This window comes from Notechis scutatus, chromosome 2 (genome assembly GCF_049901735.1).
Source record: "Notechis scutatus isolate UNSWTSFEM ecotype Mainland chromosome 2, rNotScu1.2, whole genome shotgun sequence".
In the NCBI taxonomy this organism is placed as follows: Eukaryota; Metazoa; Chordata; class Lepidosauria; order Squamata; family Elapidae; genus Notechis; species Notechis scutatus.
In genome coordinates this window covers 148,769,824-148,794,973 of record NC_142010.1, presented here as the reverse complement: position 1 = coordinate 148,794,973, position 25,150 = coordinate 148,769,824, and the positions used below count along the sequence as shown (strand labels likewise).

The window sequence follows — 25,150 nt, the reverse complement described above, 5'->3', positions numbered from 1 at the left end:
CAAGCTGCTGAAGGGATGCAGCCAATGCAACCTAGTGGTAGAAGTGTTGGTTCAGCAGTGACAACACTCAGTTTTTGGCCTCTCTTCAGGCAGAGAAGCTGCCTTGGTGACACTGGGCAACTCATTCTCTCTCAGGCCAACCTATCTGACAGGGTTGTCACTGCAGGAAAAATTGGAAAGAGGGAGCACTATTTGTCCTGCCCTGAACTCCTGAAGGAAAAGCAGGACATAAGGGATGTGACTTTTTGATGGAGAAGGACCGCAAGAACCTCAGCATCAGAAAGTGGCTGCTGAAAGAGTGAGCACTTTATAATACTCTGTTTGAACTTCCTCTGGGAGTTCTGTAAAAGATTTCTCTCCCATGACATGATATATGTAGCAAAGGATATGTTTTCCTTTCGTTTCCTATTGTGCTTGATATCCTTGGGATAACTTCTCAGAAACCTTCAAGCAGACAGAGCAAATCATTCAAAATGCAGTTTAATCAGTATGTTGAGAAGCTTTTACAGAACAAATTAATATTGAATTTCATTGTCGCAATTATCCTGGCAGTGATTGAAGAAATTATGGAACTTGAATTTACCTGTGCTCCACAGCCATATAACCAGATTTATTTTGGGATATTTTTAATAGCCCCATCTGGCATTTTCTTCTTCCTGAGTTTTATTATTCAAGGGTATTTTTTAAACTCATTCGATGTTGAAAAAGACAACTGGTGTTGCATGGTATGGCAGAGTTCCTTCCCCCCCTGGATGTGGTTTGTGATTGTGTTGTTGGATGGAAGGTATCTTCAGTGTGCAATGAGTACAAATCATAATGCATCAACAAAGCCAACTAATGTTGAAATGTCAACAATATCTAAGGTAAGCTGTTGTTTCATCTTATATTTCATCTGACACTGGCCACAAAATCCTGATAAAATTCTCATAAATTTGAAATTTGATTTGAAAATATAACATTTGTTTGGATGTTTGCTCATTAGTAAAGAAAGGCTAAGCTACATTATGGAGCTCATATTGAACTCCTAATAGATGCTTGCTATTGGGAAAAGAAGCTGTTTTGCGGGGTTATTTTAAATTTGAAGAGAAAGAGAGAAATTTAATCCTTTCTCTCCTAGTTGCTTTCCCGTTCTGCTGTAACTGGAAAGTGGGAAACATTAATTTATTAGTTATTCAAATGGGTAAATATGGAGGTATAGAGGAGAAGCACATAACTGGGTATCCATCTTAGGTCAAGAAAGAAATTGGAAACCTATTCAACTTTTTTACTTTTGACACAACTGATAGACTGGTCTTTAGCAATAAGCTTCTTCAGATTAGTCCATGACCCATTCATCACAAAGTCGTTTGTATTCCACTGAATCTTATACTACAATTTAGTTCATATGGAACTTCAATAATTATGATACAAGCAGATCAATTTCTGCACACAACTGTTATGTAATAGCCTGATTTTCATTAATTTCTTTGTGATGATTTGTTTTTCCTTTTGTCCTGATTTGAAAGTCTGATATGCAAAACTGCTTCCCAAATGTATATTAAAAAGCAGCCTGTTGAAATAAATATTAACTCCATGCATTTATTGTTCCACACATTTTTTAGGAAAACCTTAACTTTCTTGGTGACCTCAACCCATAAATAAAATAAAATAATTACATTAAATTAACTATGTGAATATTTGGCATCTGGGATATCAATGACAAAATTGCTTTTGCTTTCAAATTCTGGAATATATTATCAGAGTGATATTGTTAATGAAGCCTTTCTTTTTACCTCTTTCAGGTGTGTGGATTACTCTTGCTCCTAAGTATTACTATAGTAATGTTGATAAGCTGTTGTGTCAAGAAGTCCCAGAACTCTAATCCAGGGGTGAATGAATCTGAGAATCCAGGTAATCTTCAACATATGATCACAACTCAGCCCAACATTTCTAGGGTTAGCATTTAGAGCAGTATTTAGCTGAGTTTTGCCCCATTATATGACCTTTCGTGCCACAATTACGTGAATCCCTGCAGTTGTTTTTTTTAAAACTATTTTTATTTTATTTTATTTAAAAAAAGTTACAATGCAAAACACCAAATATTTCAGGGGGAAAAAAGCCAGAGGAAAAAAAGCAACAAACAAGACATTGAAAAGAAAAAGGTGCATGAGAACCCAGATTGTTGGAATCAATATGCTGACTTTGTAAACCACTTAGAGCAGGGGTCTCCAACCTTGGCAACTTTAAGCCTGGCAGATTTCAACTCCCAGAATTCCCCCAGCCAGTGCTGGCTGGGGAATTCTGGGAGTTGAAGTCCGCCAGGCTTAAAGTTGCCAAGGTTGGAGACCCCTGGCTTAGAGACTCCTGTAAAGTGTAAAGCACTGTGAAGCGGTATATAAGTCTAAATGCTAATGCTATTTAAAAAATAGACTAACCCATGTATTCTGTCAAATTCTCTGCTCAAGCCATGGCATCTCAGGTTACAGCTCGTCGGTTGCTATGGCTCAGGCATTGGCAAGCAGATATCAAACACAAATGGAAGCTTGCTTCATCCCCAATATCGGGAGATAATTTGTTTGTCATTGCCCTCGACCTGTTTCTGATAGAGTCAGGAAGCAAGAAAAAGATCCTCCCCTCTCTTTTCATAGATCAGAAAATAGACCCTCCCAGTCTTTTCGGAGGGGTTCCTTTCGTCCCTTTTACCAGGGGCAATTCTCTCCAAAATTCCAGAGAACATCTGGATTCAAGAATAATCAGCAGTCAGATAGATCCAACCTTGGAGATAGATACTGGAGTGGAGGGCAAGGTAATGAACCTTTCGTGGAGGGCAATTTTAGATTTAAAACGACTTAATCATTCCCTAGTTTATAGGAGGTTTAAAATGACTATACTGCAGCCCATCCTACTGAGCATAAGAAAGGGTGATTTTCTAACCTCCATTGATTTAACAGAGACCTATCTCCACATTTCAATTAGACCCTCACACAGCAAATTTCTTAGATTTTGTTATAATAATCAACATTTTGAGTACATTGCCCTGCCCTTCGGGCGGTCATCTGCCCCAAGGACATTTACAAAGGTTCTGGCAGCTCTAGCCGCCGATCTCAGGGAGACGCCTGTCAGACGGCAGTATTATTTGGATGATATTTTGCTGTTGTCATCTTCGCATGTACAACAGAATTCGACATTATATTTGTCTGTGAAACATGGCTCAACGCATCCCTCCCTGACTTAATTACCACAGTAATTGAGTCATGTTTACCGATCAGATCGTGAAATCCATAGAGGAGGTGGTGTTGCTATCTTCTATAAAAAGTCCCTACATCTAAAAAACACCCAAATTACCCAGGAGCTTGCTCTTCCAGAGACCATCGTCTGTAAACTGTCCTTAAATATCACATTTTGATTCTTACTGTGTTACAGAGCTCCTGGTTATGACATCGAGCATGTAAACAAGTTAAATTCACTACTAACATGGGCGACCTCTTGCCCACACGCTTTTATCTTTCTTGGTGACTTCAATCTATCTTGTATTAACTGGACCCTAAACGAATGTACAACCGAATCCATACATGCAACCTTCTACAATGCTGTAACAAATCTGGGACTGGAACAACTAGTAGCCAACAACACTAAACTAAACAATTGCCTCGACCTCATCTTCTGCAACAGTTTGAATTCAATTTACAGACTACAAATTAATGAACCCTTTGCCAACAGTGACCACAGCATGATTGACTTTTGTCTCAACATGCATCCTCGCTTATGATCTTATAGACAACGATCTCTCATCTCTTGATTGGCAAATTCTATTCACTGGATGCAATACTGTTGAAGACCATTACAACATATTTTTACTTGAAGTCAAAAGAGTCATCAAACTATATGTACCAATAACAACTCCCAAAACCAGGAAAAACAAACTACCCATAACAATAAGGAAGCTCCAATCCAAAAAGAAATCCCTTTGGTGGAAAAACAAATCTGGTCACATTGCCAACTTTAAAAGCTGATACAAAAATTTATGCCACCAGATAAAGACTGAATGCACCAATTATCACATTAAACAAGAGGAAAACCTACACACCAATTCTACCCACACTTTCTACAATTTTGTAAACAACAAACTAAAAGACTCAAGGTCTATCCCACCCCTGAAAGGATCTAATGGTAAAGACTGCAACAATGACACCATTAAAGCCAACCTCTTTAACACATTCTTTGGCTCAGTATTTGTAAACAGCAATAGATCATGCCCAATATTTCCTAGTCGAATCACAGACAACTACAATGATCTAATACATATCGATTTTACAGAAGACAATGTTGAAAAAGCACTACGTGATCTAAAACCATCTCTATCTATTGGACCGGAGGGAATATGTGCCTACTTCTTAAGAAAGCTATCCACTGCCATAACCGAACCTCTAAGCATATTCTTTGAAAAGTCTTTCAGGACCAGCTCCTTGCCAAACCTATGGTCACTAGCCACAGTCATCCCCATCTTCAAAAAGGGAGACCCCAGCCTAGTTGAAAATTATAGACCAATCTCTTTATGCTGCGTCACCTGTAAAGTCATGGAATCAATTATTAACCAATCCATTATCCTCCACTTAGAGACAAACAAACTACTCTCTAACAAACAATTTGGTTTCAGAAAAAAAACTATCCTGTAATCTGCAACTCTTATACTGCAAAAACATATGGATTACACAACTTGATCAGGGCAAAGCAATTGACACAATTTACATAGACTTCTGTAAAGCCTTTGATTCAGTGGTACACAACAAACTACTCCTAAAATTAAAATCTTATGGTATTTCTGGACACCTGCATAACTGGATAGAAGCATTCCTGTCAAACAGACAACAAATGATTAAAATTGGGAGCGTCCTATCAAATTCTGTACCTGTCAACAGTGGTGTCCCCCAAGGCAGTGTTCTAGGACCAACTCCCTTCATACTCTACATAAATGACCTCTGTGATCATATTAAGAGCAACTGCGTTCTCTTCGCTGATGATGTAAAGCTATTCAACACCACAGACAATACTACTACCCTTCAAAAAGACCTCAACCATGTGTCAGAATGCTCAAACAAATGGCAACTTTAAATCTCAACAAATAAATGCTCTGTCTTATATATTGGCAGAAAAAAAAATCAGAAAATAACATACAAGCTGAATAGTCAAGACCTTGTTGATGACCCAAACTTTGTCAAGGACCTTGGAGTACTCATCTCAAATGATCTAAGTGCTAGAGCCCACTGTAACTACATAGCCAAAAAGGCATTAAGAGTTGTAAACCTAATCCTGCGTAGCTTTTTCTCTGGTAATATCACTCTACTAACTAGAACATACAAAACATTTGCTTGACCTATACTTGAATACAGCTCATCAGTCTGGAACCTGCATTACATATCTGATATTAATTCAATTGAGAAAGTCCAGAAATATTTCACAAGAAGAGTTCTCTACTCCTCTACTCATAGCAGAATACCTTATGCTATCAGACTTGAAATTTTAGACCTAGACAACCTAGAACTACGCCACCTTCGGTTCGATCTAAAATTATATATTGCAATGTCCTACCTGTCAATGAGGACTTCAGCTTCAACCACAACAATACAAGAGCATACAATAGATTAAAAACTCAAGGTAAACTGCACCAAACTTGATTGCAGGAAATACGACTTCAGCAACAGAGTGGTCAATGTCTGGAATATTCAACCTTCCCCAAACCCCAAAAACTTTAACCTTAGACTGTCTACTATTGACCTCACCCCTTTCCTAAGAGGTCTTTAGAGGGCATGCATAAGCGCACCAATATGCCTACCGTCCCTGTCCTATTGTTTCTTTTTCTTATTCATATCCATTTCATGTATTCATAGCCATGTTTATACTTATACCTGTTGTGAGATTGTGGCTAAGAAAAACCACCAGGATTCAAAGTTGATCCAAGGAAAAAGGTTTTATTGTAACATTTCTGCAGAAACGGGTTCCTGCCCTGGCAGGTGGGAGGAACAAAAGGCAAAGCTTAAAGGCTCTACTCTTATACCCAAAACTACCCGCTACTACTCCCCCCTCCAGTATACAAATGGCTTGATTTACAATCTATCTTTCAGGATACAAGTTACATTTTATTATCTTTCATGGTACCTAGCTGTAACAGATACTTCCTTACTTATCTGGCATTTCAAAAGCATTCCAAAATGTGTGATAGTTCCCAGCACTTCAAAAACATTCCAAGATCAGTCAGCATCCTAATCAGTGTTTGATACTGCATTTCCTTACTTCAAAAGGAAAACCTCCCTTTTTCATCATGAGTTTTGAGTCACAAAATAGATACACTTCCCACAATCCCCCCTGTTCTTGTTTCATCTTTGACTCAAACTCACATTAATTTGTTCAAGATACATGGACCAAAGGTGAAGATTAATAATAATAAAATTAAGGATCCTATTAGAGTGGAGATTAGGATGGTCATCCTTTTCTCTTTTTCTTTGGTTCAGTCCTTCCCTCAGTTTTTTCATGGAGTCCTGTACTATCCCAGAATGATCTGTATCAGATCACCTTTGAACAGAGGGTCCCACCAGATGTGTCCCGTAGACTCCAGGCTGCACAATAAAACTGATCAGCCCCTCCACAAGTCTTTTTGTAGCTTCTTTCAGTTTTATGTCCAGGGCAGACGTAAAAATGATGTTTCTTTATGAACGTGTCATCGGTGGTGGACAAGAGGACCCTTCCCAAATCAAATTGCAGTTCTGGAAACCAAGTATTGGGAGGCCTCTTTCCGCTAGTCCAATTGACTATATCTGAATGGGAATCAAGTACAACCCAAGTAACATTCTGGGGTTGATGTGAATCCTCGCTTCCCCAGGAAGTTCCCAGTCCCAGTCCTAGAATAAAGACAATTAGCTCAGTCCAGGGTTCAGACTTCTTCATCTTTTCAAAGTGAGCTTCAGCGGCTGACCATCCACTGGAACTGCCCTCCAAGGTTTCTCAGGTTCCGGTGCCTTCTTGACTCTGCTGTAATTGTGTCCAGCCTCCTTCCCGAGTGCGAACTGCAGATTCAGTTGTCAACAGCACCTGGTACGGGCCTTCCCAGCTAGGTTGCAGCTTCTCACTTCTCCAAGTCTTTATCAGGACCCAATCTCCAGCTTCATAGGGGTGCTGGCTTCCCGCAAGTGGTGGTCGTTGTACCAATAGTCTCTGTTTATATAGAGAGAGAAAAAAAACCTGGACAGTATCTGCAAATATTTTCTCAGAAATAAATCTTTAAATTCAGGAATTGGATTCCCTATTTTCGCCAAGTAGGGTTGCCCCATTAGCATCTCGAATGGAGAGACCCCAGTGTCCTTCCTTGGGCATGTTCTGATTCTGAGTAATGCCAAGGATAAGTTCTTTGTCCATGGTAACCCATTTTCCAATTGTAATTTGGTCAGGTGTTTCTTCAACTCGCCATTAGCTCTCTCCACCTTAGAGCTGGATTCGGGATGATAGGGAGTGTGCAAATCCCATTTCACCCCAATCGCAGCCATCACTGACTGCAAAACTTTTTGTGTAAAATGTGTCCCCCTGTCAGAATCAATAGCTTCCATCATCCCATAACGAGGAATGATTTGTTCTAACAGGATCTTGGTTACTGTGGATGCTGTGGCTCTTCTAGTTGGATAGGCCTCCACCCACCCTGTCAGATGATCTTTAATCACCAATAAGTATTTCCACCCCCCTTTCTCTGGTAATTCAATGAAATCAATTTGTGCTCTTTGGAAAGGCCAGCCCACTAGAGGTCGCCCTCCCTCATGTACCTTTTCCAGAATTCCCCTCATTGCATTCACAGAGACCACCCTCACCCCCTCTGAGGTTCTCCTCCCATCCTCAGTTAATGTACACTCTTCTCTTTCCAAATCATCTTTCTCTTTTCCTTCAGGTTTCCAATCCTCATCTTCTTCCATTTCTAGCAAGGGAATTGATACCATCACCAGCTCTATCTCCCCTGCAGCTTCTTTTACCCACTTGTCTGCCTACCTGTTCCCAACTACCTCTGGGGTGCTTCACACCCCAGGCGTATTTGGAATCAGTCCAGATTGTCACATCAATCCCTTCAGCTAACTCCAGAGCCCTCTTCAAAGCAAACAACTCACATTTCCTCTTTCCTTCCTCAACCCTGCTTGATCCATCCACAAACCATCTTTCCCCTTCCTTCAGAGAAGTCTCTTCCAAATCCTCCCTTACCTTTGTCATCAAATCTACTTGCAATAAACAATCATGGTCCTCAGCTTCCCACTCCTGTCTTCTTCCTTCTAGGAATTCTGCTGGATTCAAATTCCTATCTGTCCCAATCACCACATCTGGGCTGGTTCTCAAAATGGTTTCATATTTGAGAATCCGCCCTTCTGTCATCCAAGTTGTTGCCAACTGACTTAGCACAGAAGTAACCTGGTGGGGTGAATGCACAACAAGCCCCCCCCCAAAGGTTAACTTCCTGCTCTCTACCACCAACATAGCTGTAGCAGCCACAGCTTGCACACACACTGGCCATCCTCTCACCATCGGCTCCAGAGTTTTGCTCAGAAAAGCGATGGGCTGGTATTGCCCCCCCCCTCTTCTGTGCCAATACTCCTAGTGCCGTTCCCTGTGCTGCTGACACATACAGATGAAATGGGAGCTTCAAATTGGGCAAAGCCAAAACCGGTGCGGATGACAATGCCTTCTTTAAAACTTTCCATCTCTCATCATCTCCCTTTAATCATTCTATACTCTCTCCTTCTCCTACCAGCTTCCTGTGCAAAAATTGAGCTAACACAGTGTATTGATCCACCCAAGCTCTGCAATACCCCAACAATCCAAGCGCTTTCCTGACTTCTGTCTTATTTCTGGGGGGAGCCAGGCTCATGATCCCTTTCACCCTTTCAGGATCCAAGGATCTCACCCCCTGCTGAATATAATGCCCTAAATATTTCACCTTCTTTTCCACAAACTGGATCTTTTCCCATGAAACTGTCAATCCTTGCTCCTTTAGCCAATTCAGCAAAGCCACGGATGCCGCTCTAACCTCCCCCTCTTTCTCTCCAGTCAGCAACGAATCATCCACATATTGAATCAATGTGATTCCCTTCCCTTTCTCAAAAGACACTAACTTTTCCTCCAAAGTCTGTCCAAATAACAAAGGACTTTCAGTATAGCCCTGGGGCAGCACTGTCCACCTCAGTTGTTGTTTTCTCCCAGTCTCAGGATCATTCCATTCAAATGCAAACAGGTCCCTACTTCTATCCTCAAGGGGGCATGCCCAGAAAGCATCCTTCAGATCAACCCCTCTCTCCCCCTTCTACTCATTGAATATTGTGGGGTCCAAAGCTTTGTCACCCCAGGCTGCACTTGAATCTTAATCAGCTGAATGTTCATTCGCCCTGCCTTCTCTCCTCCTGCCCAGACCTCATCTGAAATTGCTCTCTCATCTTCCACAATCATTTTCCACATCCTTACTTCCTTCCCGGTATCCCACAGCTGGATACCAAACACAGGCAACAAATCTCTTCCCAATAAATTCAGAATCAGGAATACTCCCTTCAGCTTCAATCACCACCCCATTCATCTCCAGTCTGATTTGTTCAAACACACTCACGTCCTGTGATTTTCCACTCACCCCAACTATTTTTATTACTTTCTTCATACAATGCATAACTCCTTTCCTCCCGGTTGGTAGGACACTCGCGCGCAAAGTGACCTTCCTTCCCACACCTGAAGCAACTCCTATTCATTCCAGGTTGTCTCATTCCCATACCTCTTCCTCTGCCCTGAAAACTTCCCTGATTGTATCCCCCAAAATTCTCACTCCTTTCTCCAATTGAACCTTTCCCAAGATTCTCACTTTTCTTCATCTCATTTTTCATTGCAGCCTGCATAGCTGCAAGCATCATTTATGACTTCTGTCTGGTTTTTACAGTGTCTGTTCACAAAAACTTGTTGGGCTGCTTTCAGGAGATCAACAATTCCCACAGCTCCCCAATTATCCATTTTCTGAATTTTCTTTTGAATATCTGGCCAAGCCCCAGTCACAAACTGCATTTTCTCCACATGGATTCAAAAGCAGGTGTGGTTGGATCCACACCAGAATATTTAACTAGGCTGTCCCGAAGCCTATTACAATAGTCCCCAGGATATACATCCCAATAAGCATCGCAACTCGGCTGGTTTTATGGGGACAGCCACAAAGACTGTCACCGGGTTGCCTGCAGCATTGATCCCATTAGGGACTTCCCTAAGAGGAAATGCATCCACTTCAGGTTTTTCTCTGAATGGAAAATCCTGAACACTTCTCTTTAATTCTTCTACTTCTTTTCTCAGCTGCGGGTAAAGGGGCGGCTGAGGAGGGGGTTATGCCACCGGCAATGGCGGTGGTACCATAGGAACATTGGCGGGCGCGTTATTCAAATTAGGATTTGTGGGCGGCGGATTCTGCAGCCAATCATCCATCTCACTCTCATTGCTTTTCTGTTGAGACATGTATTAACCCTCAATTGGAGGGATGGGACTTTCAAATTTCACATGAAACCATACATCTATGTATGCAATTTGAGTAGTCATTTTGTGTTGGAGAATATAGTCCCGCAATTTGGTCATCCAATAGCTACTGGTTTCCCCCTCAGGACTCCAGTGATATGGGAATTTAGGATCAATCAAAGAGTATTTTGGCCATCGATCTCGACAAAGATAAATCATGTTTTTCTTTTCGAGATGTCTGGTGAATTCCTTTAAATTCGGGGAGAACCACTTCTGGAGTGGCTGTCCCAAGAGGCGAATCTACCGGAATTGGTTTTCTGCCATTGTCAGATTTTCCCTGTCCCAGACAGGCTTCTTCCGGGCTCCCAGAGCCTTGCTTTGTCCCTTCCCCATCTTCTACTCTTTCAGACTCCCAGAGCCTTGCTTTGTCCCTTTCCCATCTCTATTCTTCCAGGCTCCCAGAGCCCTGACTCACCAGTCCTGTCCTCCAGCAGACGCTGGATTCTCCCAGAGAGTTTAAGGACCCCTTTCTCTCAGACTTCTAAGCCCAGTCCTCCAGCAGATGCTGGATTCCCCCAGGGAGTTTAAGGACCTCTCTCTTTTGGCTACAAATGAAAGGAAACAAAGTTTACCTGATCTGATCACTCCTGGACTTTCCGCAGTCAGTCAAAGGATGTGTGGGTGTCCCCAACTCAGATCAATCTCACACACTCTCAGCCGGCATTTCTTCTCAGTTCTTTTTCCAAGGATCGTCTGGATTTCCCAGTCACCTCGGGAGTCTGACCGAATTCGGGGAGAGGTGCCTCTCAATGGGAGGTTGTGGCCACTCTCTTACCTGGTCCCCGTTTTCCAGTCGACGCCGTCGAGGATCCCGGACGAGCCCCCAAATTGTGATATTGTGGCTAAGAAAAACCACCAAGATTCAAAGTTGATCCAAGGAAAAAGGTTTTATTGTAACATTTCTGCAGAAACGGGTTCCTGCCCTGGCAGGTGGGAGGAACAAAAGGCAAAGCTTAAAGGCTCTACTCTTATACCCAAAACTACCCCCTACTACTCCCCCCTCCAGTATACAAATGGCTTGATTTACAATCTATCTTTCAGGATACAAGTTACATTTTATTATCTTTCATGGTACCTAGCTGTAACAGATACTTCCTTACTTATCTGGCATTTCAAAAGCATTCCAAAATGTGTGATAGTTCCCAGCACTTCAAAAACATTCCAAGATCAGTCAGCATCCTAATCAGTGTTTGATACTGCATTTCCTTACTTCAAAAGGAAAACCTCCCTTTTTCATCTTGAGTTTTGAGTCACAAAATAGATACACTTCCCACACTGTTATCTAATAATCACTTGACAAAATAAAATAAATAAAATAAAAATATACACATATTGTTGTCCCTAGTTGAATGTTGATTAATGTATTACAACAATATCAGTTTCCCCTTGTAAAACAGGTTTAAAGGATTTAAAATTACTAAACTACTAATTCTATTTACAAATTGTTAATCTATCATCTATATAGTACAGTATATCAATAAGTAGGAAGCTTTTTATATAATTATCAGGAACAATTGTAATAATACAAAAAGATTAGATTAAAATTCCAAAACCCTCTTTTAACAAACTGTTATTGTAAACAACTCATGGCAAATTTATCACGGCTTTATTAACTATCCCAAATCATTCCCCAAATTAACCCAATCAAATACCCACATTTGTTTCTTAATACCATCTCTTATCAATTGTTGTTTGATTGACTACAATAAATCCAACTTCCAAAGCCAATCTATCTTCCCAAAAAAGTCCAGTTGAAATTGTTCCCCAGTTAAATGTGATAAAATCATTCCCCAATCCTCTTCAACCCACTTAACAAAGACCAATTTACCACTTATCCATCTAGACAGTTTTCTACTATTATGTAGAAATTCTGACCTGAACTTCAGGAAGGTGTTTGAAGTTGACTCATTTTTTCTGAGTCCATATTTCTTCCTAATGAATATACTGGTTTAAGATCACGTTCCTTTTGTGGATTTGATTGATTTACTGTCAGTTTCCTCTGAATATTTTCCAGCATCTTTATGAGTTCATCAAAATTGTAAAGAAAATTTTCAGCTAAAAATTGCATGTTTGCCAAGCAGTCTTTTTTTTAGGGCATCATCCTTCTTCGCTCTGTAATCAGAATGTCATGTCAGAACATAAATTGATTCTGATTTCATGAGAACCTTTTAAGGTTTGGGTCAGGTCTGCATACTTTCTAATAGGAGAGGATAGACAAAGCTTGCTACACTCTTACAGCAGAAACAGAGCTCATAGGGTGGAGTAGTTTATGATTCTATGTTTTCATTCCCCAAAACTCAAAATCAGTTTCGAGATGCTGTGGAAGCATCTTGACTTTTTCAAACCTAGATCTGTTGACAAAAGAAAAAGGAATGAATATTACAACCACATTCTTGAGCAACAAAATTCCCCTTGGCCCACCCTGTAAGTAAAATATTTGTCCTTCATGCCTTTTTTTCACATTTTATTTGCTAGGTTTTTGTCTTGCTTTCACTCTAGAAAATGGGTGTCAAACTCACTGTGTCACATTGCCGTCATGTGACATTTCATGATGTTTTTCCCCTTCCTGGAGCTGGGGTGGGTGTGGCCTATGGGTGATGCATTGTGCCTGCAGGCTGTCAGTTTGACACCCCTGCTCTAGATGCTCAAGACAACGTGCATTATACATAATGAAAGAGGTAGGTTGGAAGGAGAGGTTTGTTCCTTAAGATTTCTGCCTTCCCCAAGTTAACTGAGATATCTATTGTGGAAATGATCAGTGTGTGTGTAAACCTCAGAGTTTTGTTTTCCTCTCTGTGTCCTTGTTTGTGTGTGTGTGTGCATGCGCGCGTGTGTCTAAGTCTCTGTGTATCCTCGAAGTAACTATTGCAACTGTTAAGTGTCTCTGAACCCTTCAGATATGAATTTTAAATTGTTAAGAGTTAAAAACACTGAGAGAAAATGTCTTCTCCCAGTCTGGTCTGGCCAATTAGACTGGATGAGGAACAGAGTTCAATTTTCTTTCCTCTCTGTGCTTTTAAGAAAAACCAAAGGTTATTAATAAATGTTTAAGTTCATTTACAAGAAAAGTTTCATCCTTGCATTTATTGTGTGTTTAAATGATTTTACCTGTTCATCCTTTTCCTGAAGCATGTGAATCCAGTTTTTTTCCTTTCTCATCTGTTGTGTCTCCATTTTGTTGAAACTGATTTGTCTGTTTAGTACCTGCAATACTGATGTGTTATTTTTCTTCCTCCTCAAACCATGCCTGCAAGCTATCCACGCAAACACCAAAATCTCTAATCCTTTTACAAAGCCTTTCCTGGTAGAATTACCAGTGAAGAGGGGAGGGGACCCCTTGTTCTTTGTCTTTCAGACCTGCCACATGTGGAAGCAGAAGCTGCTCTCTAGAGACATTCCATCCATTGGAGCCAAAGAATTGTGTTTGGATCCAGCCTCCACTGAAAGTCATTTCAGCAAACCAGAGTGGGCAGACCTTCCCAAGCCTGACTGAACACCCATACCACCAGGCCAAGCCTATGCCACCCAGAGACATGAAGGAAAGGACCCTGAGATGGACCAGTAAAAGACTAAAAGACTCTTTTCAATCCACAGAAGACAGTTAGAAAGATTATGGGGGGAGGGTGGAAATTCATTGTAATTGAAAATTAATTGTAATGTGAAATCCATTGTAATATTTTCTTTCTTGTATCATTTATATTGTAACCAGTTTGATGTACTCATGTAAGGATTATATTTGAGAGAGGTTGGCCCAGCAAGTTCTGAACACCTTGTACTTCTGTCTAGTGGGAGGGAAAATTGTCCAGCGTGTTTGTATTATCTGTATTGTAAAACTAGCTGCATACATAGGCACATACACAGAGACACACCATTCAGAATTAGATAGAGGTTATCCCTTTCACCTACCGCCACACAAAACTGCTCCTAGCTTCCTTTTTTGTGTGTATTTTTGTTTTTGTTTTGCTGCTCTGTGGCACTAAGACCCAAGCAGTCATATTGTCCTGCTAATCCCAAGGGGGAGGGGGCACCCCCCTCAGGCAATTCCTGAAGAGATAGCAGAAAAGAGATCTCCAAATCCCAAGTCCTGACTGTGACTCACAAATGATGCGGTCCAGTTGCCCAGTAAAGCAGGATATGTTGCACTGGTTGTCTCATGAGTAGAAGTCCCAGGGCTCATTGTGTGTAACTTTAAAAATACTAAATATCCTGGATTGCACACTGACTAACCTCAATTTGGCCTCACAAACCCTGGAAGCGAAGAGCTAGGCAGGTAGTAATCATAAACCTTGGAAATGGGCAGCCTGTAAATTAAAGGCTGTGGAGAATGTAGGGGCTAGTGATTACAACCTGACTGTAAGCTCATAAAAAAAAGTACATCAAACACCTGAAAATTAATTGGCATGAAAAATTGGATACAGCAAAAAAAAAAAAAAAAAAAATCCAGAAGTTTTCCCAGGCTGCTAGACTTTCATGGTTGAAAGCTTTTGGGAGCCACTGAAGGAATCCTTTTCTGTTGCCTCTTTTTCAATGCCTTTCCCTTTGCATCAGAAAAAATAAAAGCACCCATCAAGTCTTCCTGATCTGACCACCTTTTGTTTTGAAAAAAAAAAAAGCGGGATTGTAGGAAGTTAGCATCCACCCCTCTCCTAGAAAATTGAAATATCCTAGAAAATATTAAAAAGGCAGAATATTTCCTCTAAAAAGAGTAGAAACTCAGAAGCAGAAATTCACAGCAGAAGCAGAAACTCACCCCCACCTTTGTTTTTGTTTTTTGGAAAAGTTTTATTATTTTTTTAGACAAACATAGACAAACACAACATAAAAACATCAAGCCATCTTCCACTTATGTACATACAATGTGTCGGTTGGTTTACAAATTGTTTTGTGCATCCACTTCATAGTCATCACTTACAATTACTTGTATATGTTCTCATATTATCTATCAAATATTCCTAAATACATTGATACCATTGTTAATCAATCATTTAACTATACTATTATTCATTCATGTTTTGCAAGATAATCCATATTTTAATTGATTTATTTTATGACAATTCATATTATCATCCCAAATCTATCCTATAATTATGTTATAATTATGATAAAGATAATACATCTTTATATGTTCTTTATATTCTAAAAAATCTACATATTTCATTACCATGTTTTATTGTCTAATCATTGATAAAATAAATCCCAAATCTTATAAAATTGTTTATCTTCTTGTTCTCTGATTTCAAATGTCAATCTACTCATTTCAACACATTCCATTATTTTCTTAATAACTTCCTCCTGCGTTGGTATTTTCTCATTTTTCCAGTTTTTAGCAAATACAATCCTAGCTGCTGTAAATACATTTACAATCAAATATTTCAATTCCTTACTGTATATTTTGGGTAAAATTCCCAATAAAAATATCTTTGGTTTCAAGTCTATGTGTTTTTTTGTCATTTTTTCCAACCATGTATGGATTTTAGTCCAATATGTTTTAGCATCCGCGCACATCCACCACATATGGTAATATGAACCAGGTATCTGATGACATTTCCAACATTTTTCAGATTTGTTCTTGAACATTCTTGCTATTCTTGTTGGGGCTAGATGCCACCTGTAAAACATCATACAAATTTTCTTTACATGCTGTTGACATTGTCATTTTATAATTTTGAGACCACAATTTTTGCCATTTCTCTAAATCAATCCCATATCCAAAATTCCCCCCCCCAAGCAATCATTGTTTCTTTGACTTGTTCTTCTAGCTTAATTTCTAATAAATATCCATACATTTTTTTAATCACCTTTTCATCAGTACCTGTCAAGATCTCATCTAAATCAGTCAATTTATCATAGAAACCTTCTGTTTTAGAATTTTTATCATATCTAGAACGTATTTGCGCATATGAAAACCAATTCATCTTTATACCTTGTTCCTCTAGTTTTTGCATAGATTTAAGTACACCCTTTTCATTCAATATTTCACCATATCTAACTGTTTGTTCCTTTTTATATATTATAGGGTAAGAAAATGCTTCAATAGTCGATAGCCAGACTGGAATTTTCAAATAACATTGCCTTTTAGTCTTCTCCCAATTTAACCACAGAGCCTCCCATATATAATGTCTTCTAAAGTACCCCTGTGTTTTAGTTCCCTTGTACCATAGGAAGGCATGCCACCCCAACAACAGATCATGTCCTTCTAATGTCAACAATCTAGTATTTCTTAATGTTATCCATTCCTTAACCCACATCAGATTTGTAGCTTGATAGTACAACTCCCAATTAGGCAGACCAAATCCTCCTCTTATTCTAGCATCTTGCAAGAGTTTTAGTTTTATTCTCGCTTTTTTACCCTGCCATATATATTTCAACACAATTTTATTTAAATCTTCAAAATAATCTTTCTCGAGCCTAATTGGAATTGTTTGAAACAAATATAAAATTCTGGGTAGTATATTTATCTTGATTTATATTTCAATGTTTTCTCTCTTGCCACCTGTAATATTTGCGTTTTAATAGCTTTCTTTGTAAATCTAATGTGAACTTCTCTTGGTAAACTATTTCTCATTGCGTATCTTGTGAAAACTCGAAAGACCTCATCTTCTCTTTAGTTATTTCCAGAGCCTCAGCCAAGATTTCTATCATTATCTCTGCCAAGTTTTGTCCCTTTTCTTCCTCTATGTTTTGGAATCTAAGATAAAATTCTGATCTGTCCATCTCCCATCCCAGCATCCCACTTTTATCTTGTTCAACCACAGTTAATCTGTCATCAATATCTCCAATCTTCTTATCTCTTTGTTTATCTTCTTCTTCTTCAATTTTTTGGAATCTCTCATCATACTTCATCATCATTTATTGAATATTCTCCACCTTTTCATCCGTTTTTCCTGTTCTTTGTTCAATGTTCTCTGTTCTCTTTTCAATATTCTCTGTTCTTGCTTGTATGTTTTGAATTCATTGCATTATCGTCTGCAGTGTCTTGTTGTAATATTGTCTGTATTGAGCGTTGTCCTCCAGATGGTGAAGAGGAAGTAGTAGGAATTGAAGAACCAGCCACTGTTAGTTTCCTGCTCATTTCAAACAATTCAAAATGTTCAGGTTCTTCTAGACCTTAATCCACTTGTGTAATGACCAGTGGAGTAAAAATAGTGGAGTAAAAAGGAAGCAGAATAAAAGAAAAGTTTCTTCAGGTTCTTGTACACTTTAATCCAATCAATTGATTAAATAGCGAGAAACTCCCCCTCCCCCAAAAGAAAAAAAAACATAAACAGAAAAGGGAAAAATTGTTAGGTATTGTGGGTGGCAAAAAAAAAAAGTTCTTCAGGTTCTTCAACACCTTAATCCAATTAAAAAGTCAGGTATAAAAAGGGGAAAAAAAGGAGCCACAGGAAAAAAACAATATAGGAGGTGAATAAAGAGATGGGAAGGGAGAGAAAAAAAGAAAAAAAAGACTACTCCCTTAAAAAGAAAAAGAAAAATTAATACTAAGATTTTCCCTTTAAAATAAGATATAAAAAATAGACTCCAAAAGCAAAAAAAACACAAATTCCAAAAAGCCAAAGGTCAAATAACTATCCAAAATAGTAAACTAATAAGGAGGGGGTTTGTCAAAGTAGAGAATAGCCCAATGTAAAAAAAAAGAGAGAGAGAAGGAACACACTGCACCTATTTAATTATCCAAGGCTTTTTGTTAAGTTCCAAACAATTTTATAACTCTCTTCTCTTATCATCGTCTTTCTGTAAGTTTCAACACCAGACTCCAGCCACTGATAGAAACCCAGAGGAGCACCTGCAATAACACTTTGAGCCTGTTTGATAAGTCCTTGAAAAGAAGCCTCAGTTCTTTCTCAGCTTTGTCTGGTCAAAAAGGAAAAAGAAAAAAGAAAACAATGTTTCTAAGCCTCTAGATGGCAGTGTTACAAATTTTCCTCTACTTTCACTTTCCCCCTCCTTTTCCAAACAAAATGTAATAAAAAAATAATTAAAAATGAAGGAAAGACTTAAAAGAAAAAAAAAGCTGAAAGGGAATCTCTAGCCTAGAATATTATAAAGACAAAAAAGGAAAAAAGACAAAAAAGAAAAAGTAAGGTAAAAAAGAAAACCAGTCCAGTTTCAAAGTAAAAATCATACATTAAGAGTCCAGCAATAAAAAAAAGAAATATTAATTTTGACTTCCTGTTTAAAATCGCGCTAATCACTTCTGTCTTAGATTTTACAAATTCTTTCTTTTCCTTAGGGTGTTCTTTCAAATCTTAAAATAAAAGAAAAACTCTCACCAAACCGGCACCTTCTCTTTCCATTCTCTTCCGTTTCGAGCTGTCCCAACTTCAGCAGCTTTAATGGCTGCCTCTTTACCACTGGCAAAAGAGCTTCTCCTGGATCTACCAGGGACTTTGCGGTATCCCTGGGATCAACAGGATGTGCTCTTTACATTCACCATCTCTTTGGGACGGTTTAGATCTGTTTGGACTGTCCAGAAGCAAAGATATTGGCGGTGATCTCGGATCTTCAAGATCGCATGCCATACCGTCGCAACACCAGATATGTTGGAATGAGAGGGAGTGAACAGCCGGGGACATCCAGAGATCTTCCAGCTTTGACAGTGGACTTGAACTGAATCTATCCCACCACACAGGCTGTTATTTGCCCCCAAACACTTGCAGAGTAATTGCAGAGATGGAGGGAGGTAAAAAAACATCAAATTTAATGTCCCCTTTAAAGACCTGCTAGTATGACTGCAGCATAGGAACTGGAGGATGAGAGATGAATCAAAGATTTTTGCGAAAGGGGAATTCCACAAGTTCTGTAGTTTCAATAATTCTGATACAAGCAGATCAATTTCTACACACAGTTGCCATATAGCAGCCTCGTTGTCATTAGAGTCTTTGATTATTTGTTTTTCTTTTGTCCTGATTTGAAGACTCATATGAAAAACTGCTTCCCAGATGTACAGTAAAAACAGCCCATTGAAATAAACACTGACTCTAATTCTATATAATTATTGTTGCATGCATTCTAGGAAAACTTTAGCTTTCTTGGTGACACAGCCCACAAATAAATTTAAATCCACTAAAAGAACTATGTGACTATTGGGCCTCTAGGATATCAAACACAGGGTTGCTTATTCCCCCCCAAATTCTGGATTATATTCCTGGAGTGTTATTCTTAATGTAGCCTTTCTTCTTTCCTCTTACAGATTTGTAGGAAGCACCCACCCCTCTCCTAGAAAATTGAAATATCCTAGGAAATATTAAAAACCCATATTTCCTCTAAAAAGAGTAGAAACTCAGAAGCAGAAACTCCACCTTTGTTAAAGGGTGGGCCATTAAGGTATTAACAAAGATACCCCAGAAGGAGAAAGTGAGAACTCTGCCTTGGTTTGGACTGACTGATAACTTTGGGACTGTTTTATTTTTTTTATTTTCTTTTGAATATTCTGGTTGTTGTAAGAAGAAAGAAGGGAAAAGAAAAGAAAAGATTTATAATGGCTCTTTCTGTTGAGGAACTAAGAAAAGAATATGAACAAGCAAAAAAAATGGTAAAGATGGTGTGGAAGAAGCTTTCCTTTTCTTAGAAATGGCGCTTATTAATTATCAACAAACATTACAACAGATGAAGACAGCAGAGGAACAAGAAAGAAAGAAAGGAGCCATTTTTAATGAATCTCAGAATTTGATCCAGAAAGAAGGAAGAGAGAAAGAAAAGAAAAGAAGAGAAAAGAAGAAAACTAAAGGACTTAAGGACTTAAGATCTAAAAAACATTTAAGAAAGGGAAAAATAAGGTGCAAAACCAATATGATGATAGTAAATAAAAGGGAAAAGGAATACGACAGAGAAGGGAAGCTGGTAAGGCAGAGGCTAGAAGAAGGGGGGTAGAAAGGTTTGTTGGGAGAAGAAAGAAAGGGAAAAGGTGGAGAAAAGCTACAATGTTTTGAAATTAAATGAAAAAAAAGAAATTTTTTATGGATAATGGATAAAGTATAATTTTTTTTTTAAAAAAAAAAGATTTTGCAAGGTACATAAGATGAGATGGTAGTATTGTAATGGTTTAAGAGTTGATAAGAGATTAAAATGTTAAAATGTTTAAAAAATGATTGGCTTTAAAACTTAATAATAGGGGAGGTTTAGAATATTGTTTTAATTAAAGAGTTTAATAAGACTATGGTATTGATGTTATTATAAAATTTTTATTATAGTATCTTTTTTAATATTTGGATTTATTGTCTAATTATGTACTTAATTATGTTGGATGTATTAGTTAGATAGAATGTACCAAGCAAAATCGGATTGGGTATTAGATATTATTTTAAAGATTAATTTGATTAACTTAGGGGGGAGATAGAAAGGCATCATACTCTGATTAATGATTTCAGGAGAAACTTATTTTCTTTTTTTTTTATAAGGAATGAGACAAAGGGATGATAAAAAATGGACAAAAGATATAAATATAATGATTCAAATTAAGATGATTAATTAAGATAGAAGTAAGAAGTGTGAAATATGTGGGGAAGTTAATATAGAAGGCTTAGAATGGTAAATAAAATAAGTAATGATATGTAAGATGAGCATGAATATAATTGAAGTCCAAGAAGAGAGAGACACCTGGGTCCAAGTTACTTTCCAAAAAGATTTTTTTTATGTTTTGTGTGTTGTGTGTATATGTCTTTTTGGGGGGGAGAATTAGTTAAAAATTGTAGAAATATAGAATGAGAATAATGGTAACTAAGTCAGAAAGAAACAGATGAAATAATAATAATGATATTGAATAAGAGTAAAGAGAAGTAAAGAGAAATTGAATAAGAGGTTTTGGTATGTTGTATGGAAATGGTTCAAAATAGAATTATAATTTATCTGACTTGTTAAATTGACAATGAAAAAAGGTTTAAACATGTAATGAATAATGATAATTTGTGTGTTTTAAAAATTAATAAAACTTGTTTTTTTTTTTTTAAAAAAAAAAGAAAACCAGTCCAGTTTCAAAGTAAAAAATCATACATTAAGAGTCCAGCAATAAAAAAAAGAAATATTAATTTTGACTTCCTGTTTAAAATCGCCGCTTAATCACTTCTGTCTTAGATTTTACAAATTCTTTCTTTTCCTTAGGGCGTTCTTTCAAATCTTAAAATAAAAGAAAAACTCTCACCAAACCGGCACACTTTCTCTTTCCATTCTCTTCCGTTTCGGAGCTGTCCCAACTTCAGCAGCTTTAATGGCTGCCTCTTTACCACTGGCAAAAAGAGCTTCTCCTGGATCTACCAGGGACTTTGCGGTATCCCTGGGATCAACAGGATGTGCTCTTTACATTCACCATCTCTTTGGGACGGTTTAGATCTGTTTGGACTGTCCAGAAGCAAAGATATTGGCGGTGATCTCGGATCTTCAAGATCGCATGCCATACCGTCGCAACACCAGATATGTTGGAATGAGAGGGAGTGAACAGCCCGGGGACATCCAGAGATCTTCCAGCTTTGACAGTGGACTTGAACTGAATCTATCCCACCACACAGGCTGTTATTTGCCCCCAAACACTTGCAGAGTAATTGCAGAGATGGAGGGAGGTAAAAAAACATCAAATTTAATGTCCCCTTTAAAGACCTGCTAGTATGACTGCAGCATAGGAACTGGAGGATGAGAGATGAATCAAAGATTTTTGCAAAAGGGGAATTCCACAAGTTCTGTAGTTTCAATAATTCTGATACAAGCAGATCAATTTCTACACACAGTTGCCATATAGCAGCCTCGTTGTCATTAGAGTCTTTGATTATTTGTTTTTCTTTTTGTCCTGATTTGAAGACTCATATGAAAAACTGCTTCCCAGATGTACAGTAAAAACAGCCCATTGAAATAAACACTGACTCTAATTCTATATAATTATTGTTGCATGCATTCTAGGAAAACTTTAGCTTTCTTGGTGACACAGCCCACAAATAAATTTAAATCCACTAAAAGAACTATGTGACTATTGGGCCTCTAGGATATCAAACACAGGGTTGCTTATCCCCCCCCCCCCCAAATTCTGGATTATATTCCTGGAGTGTTATTCTTAATGTAGCCTTTCTTCTTTCCTCTTACAGATTTGTAGGAAGTTAGCACCCACCCCTCTCCTAGAAAATTGAAATATCCTAGGAAATATTAAAAAGGCAGAATATTTCCTCTAAAAAGAGTAGAAACTCAGAAGCAGAAACTCACCTCAGAAGCAGAAATTCACCCCCACCTTTGTTAAAGGGTGGGCCATTAAGGTACTTTACATAACAAAGATCTCCAGGTAAAGCTATAGCAATTACTCAAAAGCCCTTTCAGTGCATCATCATCAAGCAAGGCTCAACCCAGCCTGGAACTCAGGACAGCCTACAGAGTTGCCCCTGCATGGCCCCATGGGAGTCTGGCAACCAATCAGAATACAAGCTCCAATTCAAATCCCAACAAAGGTTATAAAACCTAGGCACTCTCAGCATATCAGCCTTTTTCTTGATCTCTTCCTTCACCTTGAAGCATGTGATCATCCTTCCTTTTCACTCTGGAGCTCCAGGCCATGTGGTCCCATTAAACCTTCCAAACAGCCTCCATGTTTCCAGTGTCTTTTTCCCCACTTAGAACTGAACCCAGAAGGATTTTTCTTCCAACAGATTGTTGGATCAATCTTATCCTTAATCATCGTTATAGTATGTTCATGCACTTTTGGGTCAAATATAAGGCAAAGTCTGAACAGCATAACCTGGGGGAAAGAGGGGTACTGGGCCGTTGTGGCAAGCGCACGCAGCTGAACTTGAGCTGCATGCATGTGTGCCAGCTCACCATTTGCTCAGGGTATTTCTGAGTAGGCCATGGCCCAGTAATGCGCCACAGCCTGAGGGTTGGGGATTCCTGCTTTAACCTTATCATACTATAAATAGCCATGCCATTCAAATCTCAATTCATGGCCATCCAGCTCCGGTAACCACTTATTTTGGAGAGTCACACACTCTTTCAGCCAGAGCAAACAGCAACATCAAAGTACAATTTCAAATCTGATAAACCCAAACCTCCTCTTTCTTTATCATCTTGCAATAATTTATATCTAAGTCTGGGGGGGGGTGGGTTTCCCCTTGCTGTTATTAAACAATATCCCATTGTTTAAATGAAGTATCAGTTATAAGTATTGGTAAAGTCTGAAAGACAAAAAACATCTTTGGTAAAACATTCAACTTGATCACTGAAATTCTCTCCAATAATAATTACAATCTGTCCAATTTTAATAAATCTTTTTTAAAAAACATCAATCCATGCAGGCAGAAAATTATTTTGAAACAGTTTAGCATTTGTGCTTGACAATATAACCCTTAGGTGTTTCACCTTTCCCCCCTAGTTTAAAACCACATTTTTTAGTCAATCTTTCATATTTCAAGTTTCTGAAATTGATATACCTCCTATTGCTTAATGTATCTATTTCTTCAGCTGGGTCCAATATTAATTTATGTTTAATTTAAAAAATCCTTAGGTTTCTCCATAATCTACATCTTTGTTCATGGTAAGTAAATAACACATCTTCAAGTTTGTCCTAGTCAGAATATCTGTTAGGAAGGTGTAAGCTTCTTTTTTTCACAAAAAGAGGGATTTCCTTCAATACAATGATATTCATATTTTCCATCCTTAATTTAGATTTGAAGTGACAATCCAAAATGTAGCCACTTGTTCTTACAAAATGGACTAAAACATCTCTTGGTAATTTTTTCATGGTGGCAAATCTGGAGTTTACTCTATATGTTTTGTTGACTTCAAGATCCATTTTCTTTTCTTCCTAATTAGTTAATCATTCTTGCTTTAGTATCTTCTCTAGGCAATCCAGAAACTCCTCGACCTCGTAGCTGGAATTGCTGTTGTTGTATTCTAGAGATTTGAATACTACCAATTAGGAGTAACGGGGGACCTATCTGAGAAGAGAAATCTTGAAGGTTGCAATTTTCAATATGAGAGGCCAGAACAGGGGTGTCAAACTCAAGGCCTGGGGGTTGGATCTGGCCCACAGGGTGCTTAGATCTGGCCCGCAGAGCCACTCTGGAAACAGTGAGTGACCGCCCCTCAGTGCCTCTGCCGGCAAAAATGGGACCTGCGGGGACATGTGTGGTCTACTCGAGCTCTGTTGTCATTGGCAGAGGGCTGCAGGAGGCCATCATGGCTAAAAATGGAGCTCAGGAGCCTGTTTTCGCTGGCAGAGTGCTCGGGCCATCACAGGCATACCCAATACGAGTGATATCAAGCTGGCCATGTCCATCCAGGCCACACCAAAGGTGGTATTCAGCAGGTTCTGACCAGTTCTGGAGAACTGGTAGTGGAAATTTTGAGTAGCTTAGAGAACCGGCAAATACCACCTCTGACTGGAGATTTTACAGTATCCTTTCCCTGCCACGCCCACCAAGCCACGCCCACAGAACCAGTAGTAAAAATTTTTGAATCCCACCACTGGGCCACCCCAACCCTGGCCCCCAAGATCAAATACAACCCTGATGTGGCCCTCAATGAAATTGAGTTTGACACCGCTGAGCCAGAGGGTTGGGTATCCTTTCAGTTGTTTATTTGTTTAATCATACCTTGGTTTTAGCACATTTTGATATTTGCTTTTCCCGTTTAAATA

The 25,150-nt window shown here is 38.7% G+C and overlaps 2 long non-coding RNA genes across 3 annotated transcripts; one reads left to right on the top strand and one right to left on the bottom strand.

Moving 5' to 3' along the window:
- The first annotated feature begins 219 nt into the window (after positions 1 to 219).
- LOC148132311 (uncharacterized) lies at positions 220 to 22,729 on the top strand. 2 transcript variants are annotated; one of them, XR_015747831.1, is made up of 4 exons: positions 220 to 863; positions 1,782 to 1,890; positions 13,898 to 15,169; positions 22,626 to 22,729. It is a non-coding gene; the product is annotated as an uncharacterized LOC148132311 (long non-coding RNA). The 2 variants fall into 2 exon arrangements; XR_015747830.1 differs by lacking the exon at positions 22,626 to 22,729 and having other exon boundaries at positions 232 to 863; positions 13,898 to 15,972.
- LOC148132312 (uncharacterized) lies at positions 9,304 to 9,773 on the bottom strand. Its single transcript, XR_015747829.1, has 2 exons — positions 9,689 to 9,773; positions 9,304 to 9,486 (listed from the first exon to the last, which is right to left on the bottom strand). It is a non-coding gene; the product is annotated as an uncharacterized LOC148132312 (long non-coding RNA).
- Positions 22,730 to 25,150: the final 2,421 nt, after the last annotated feature.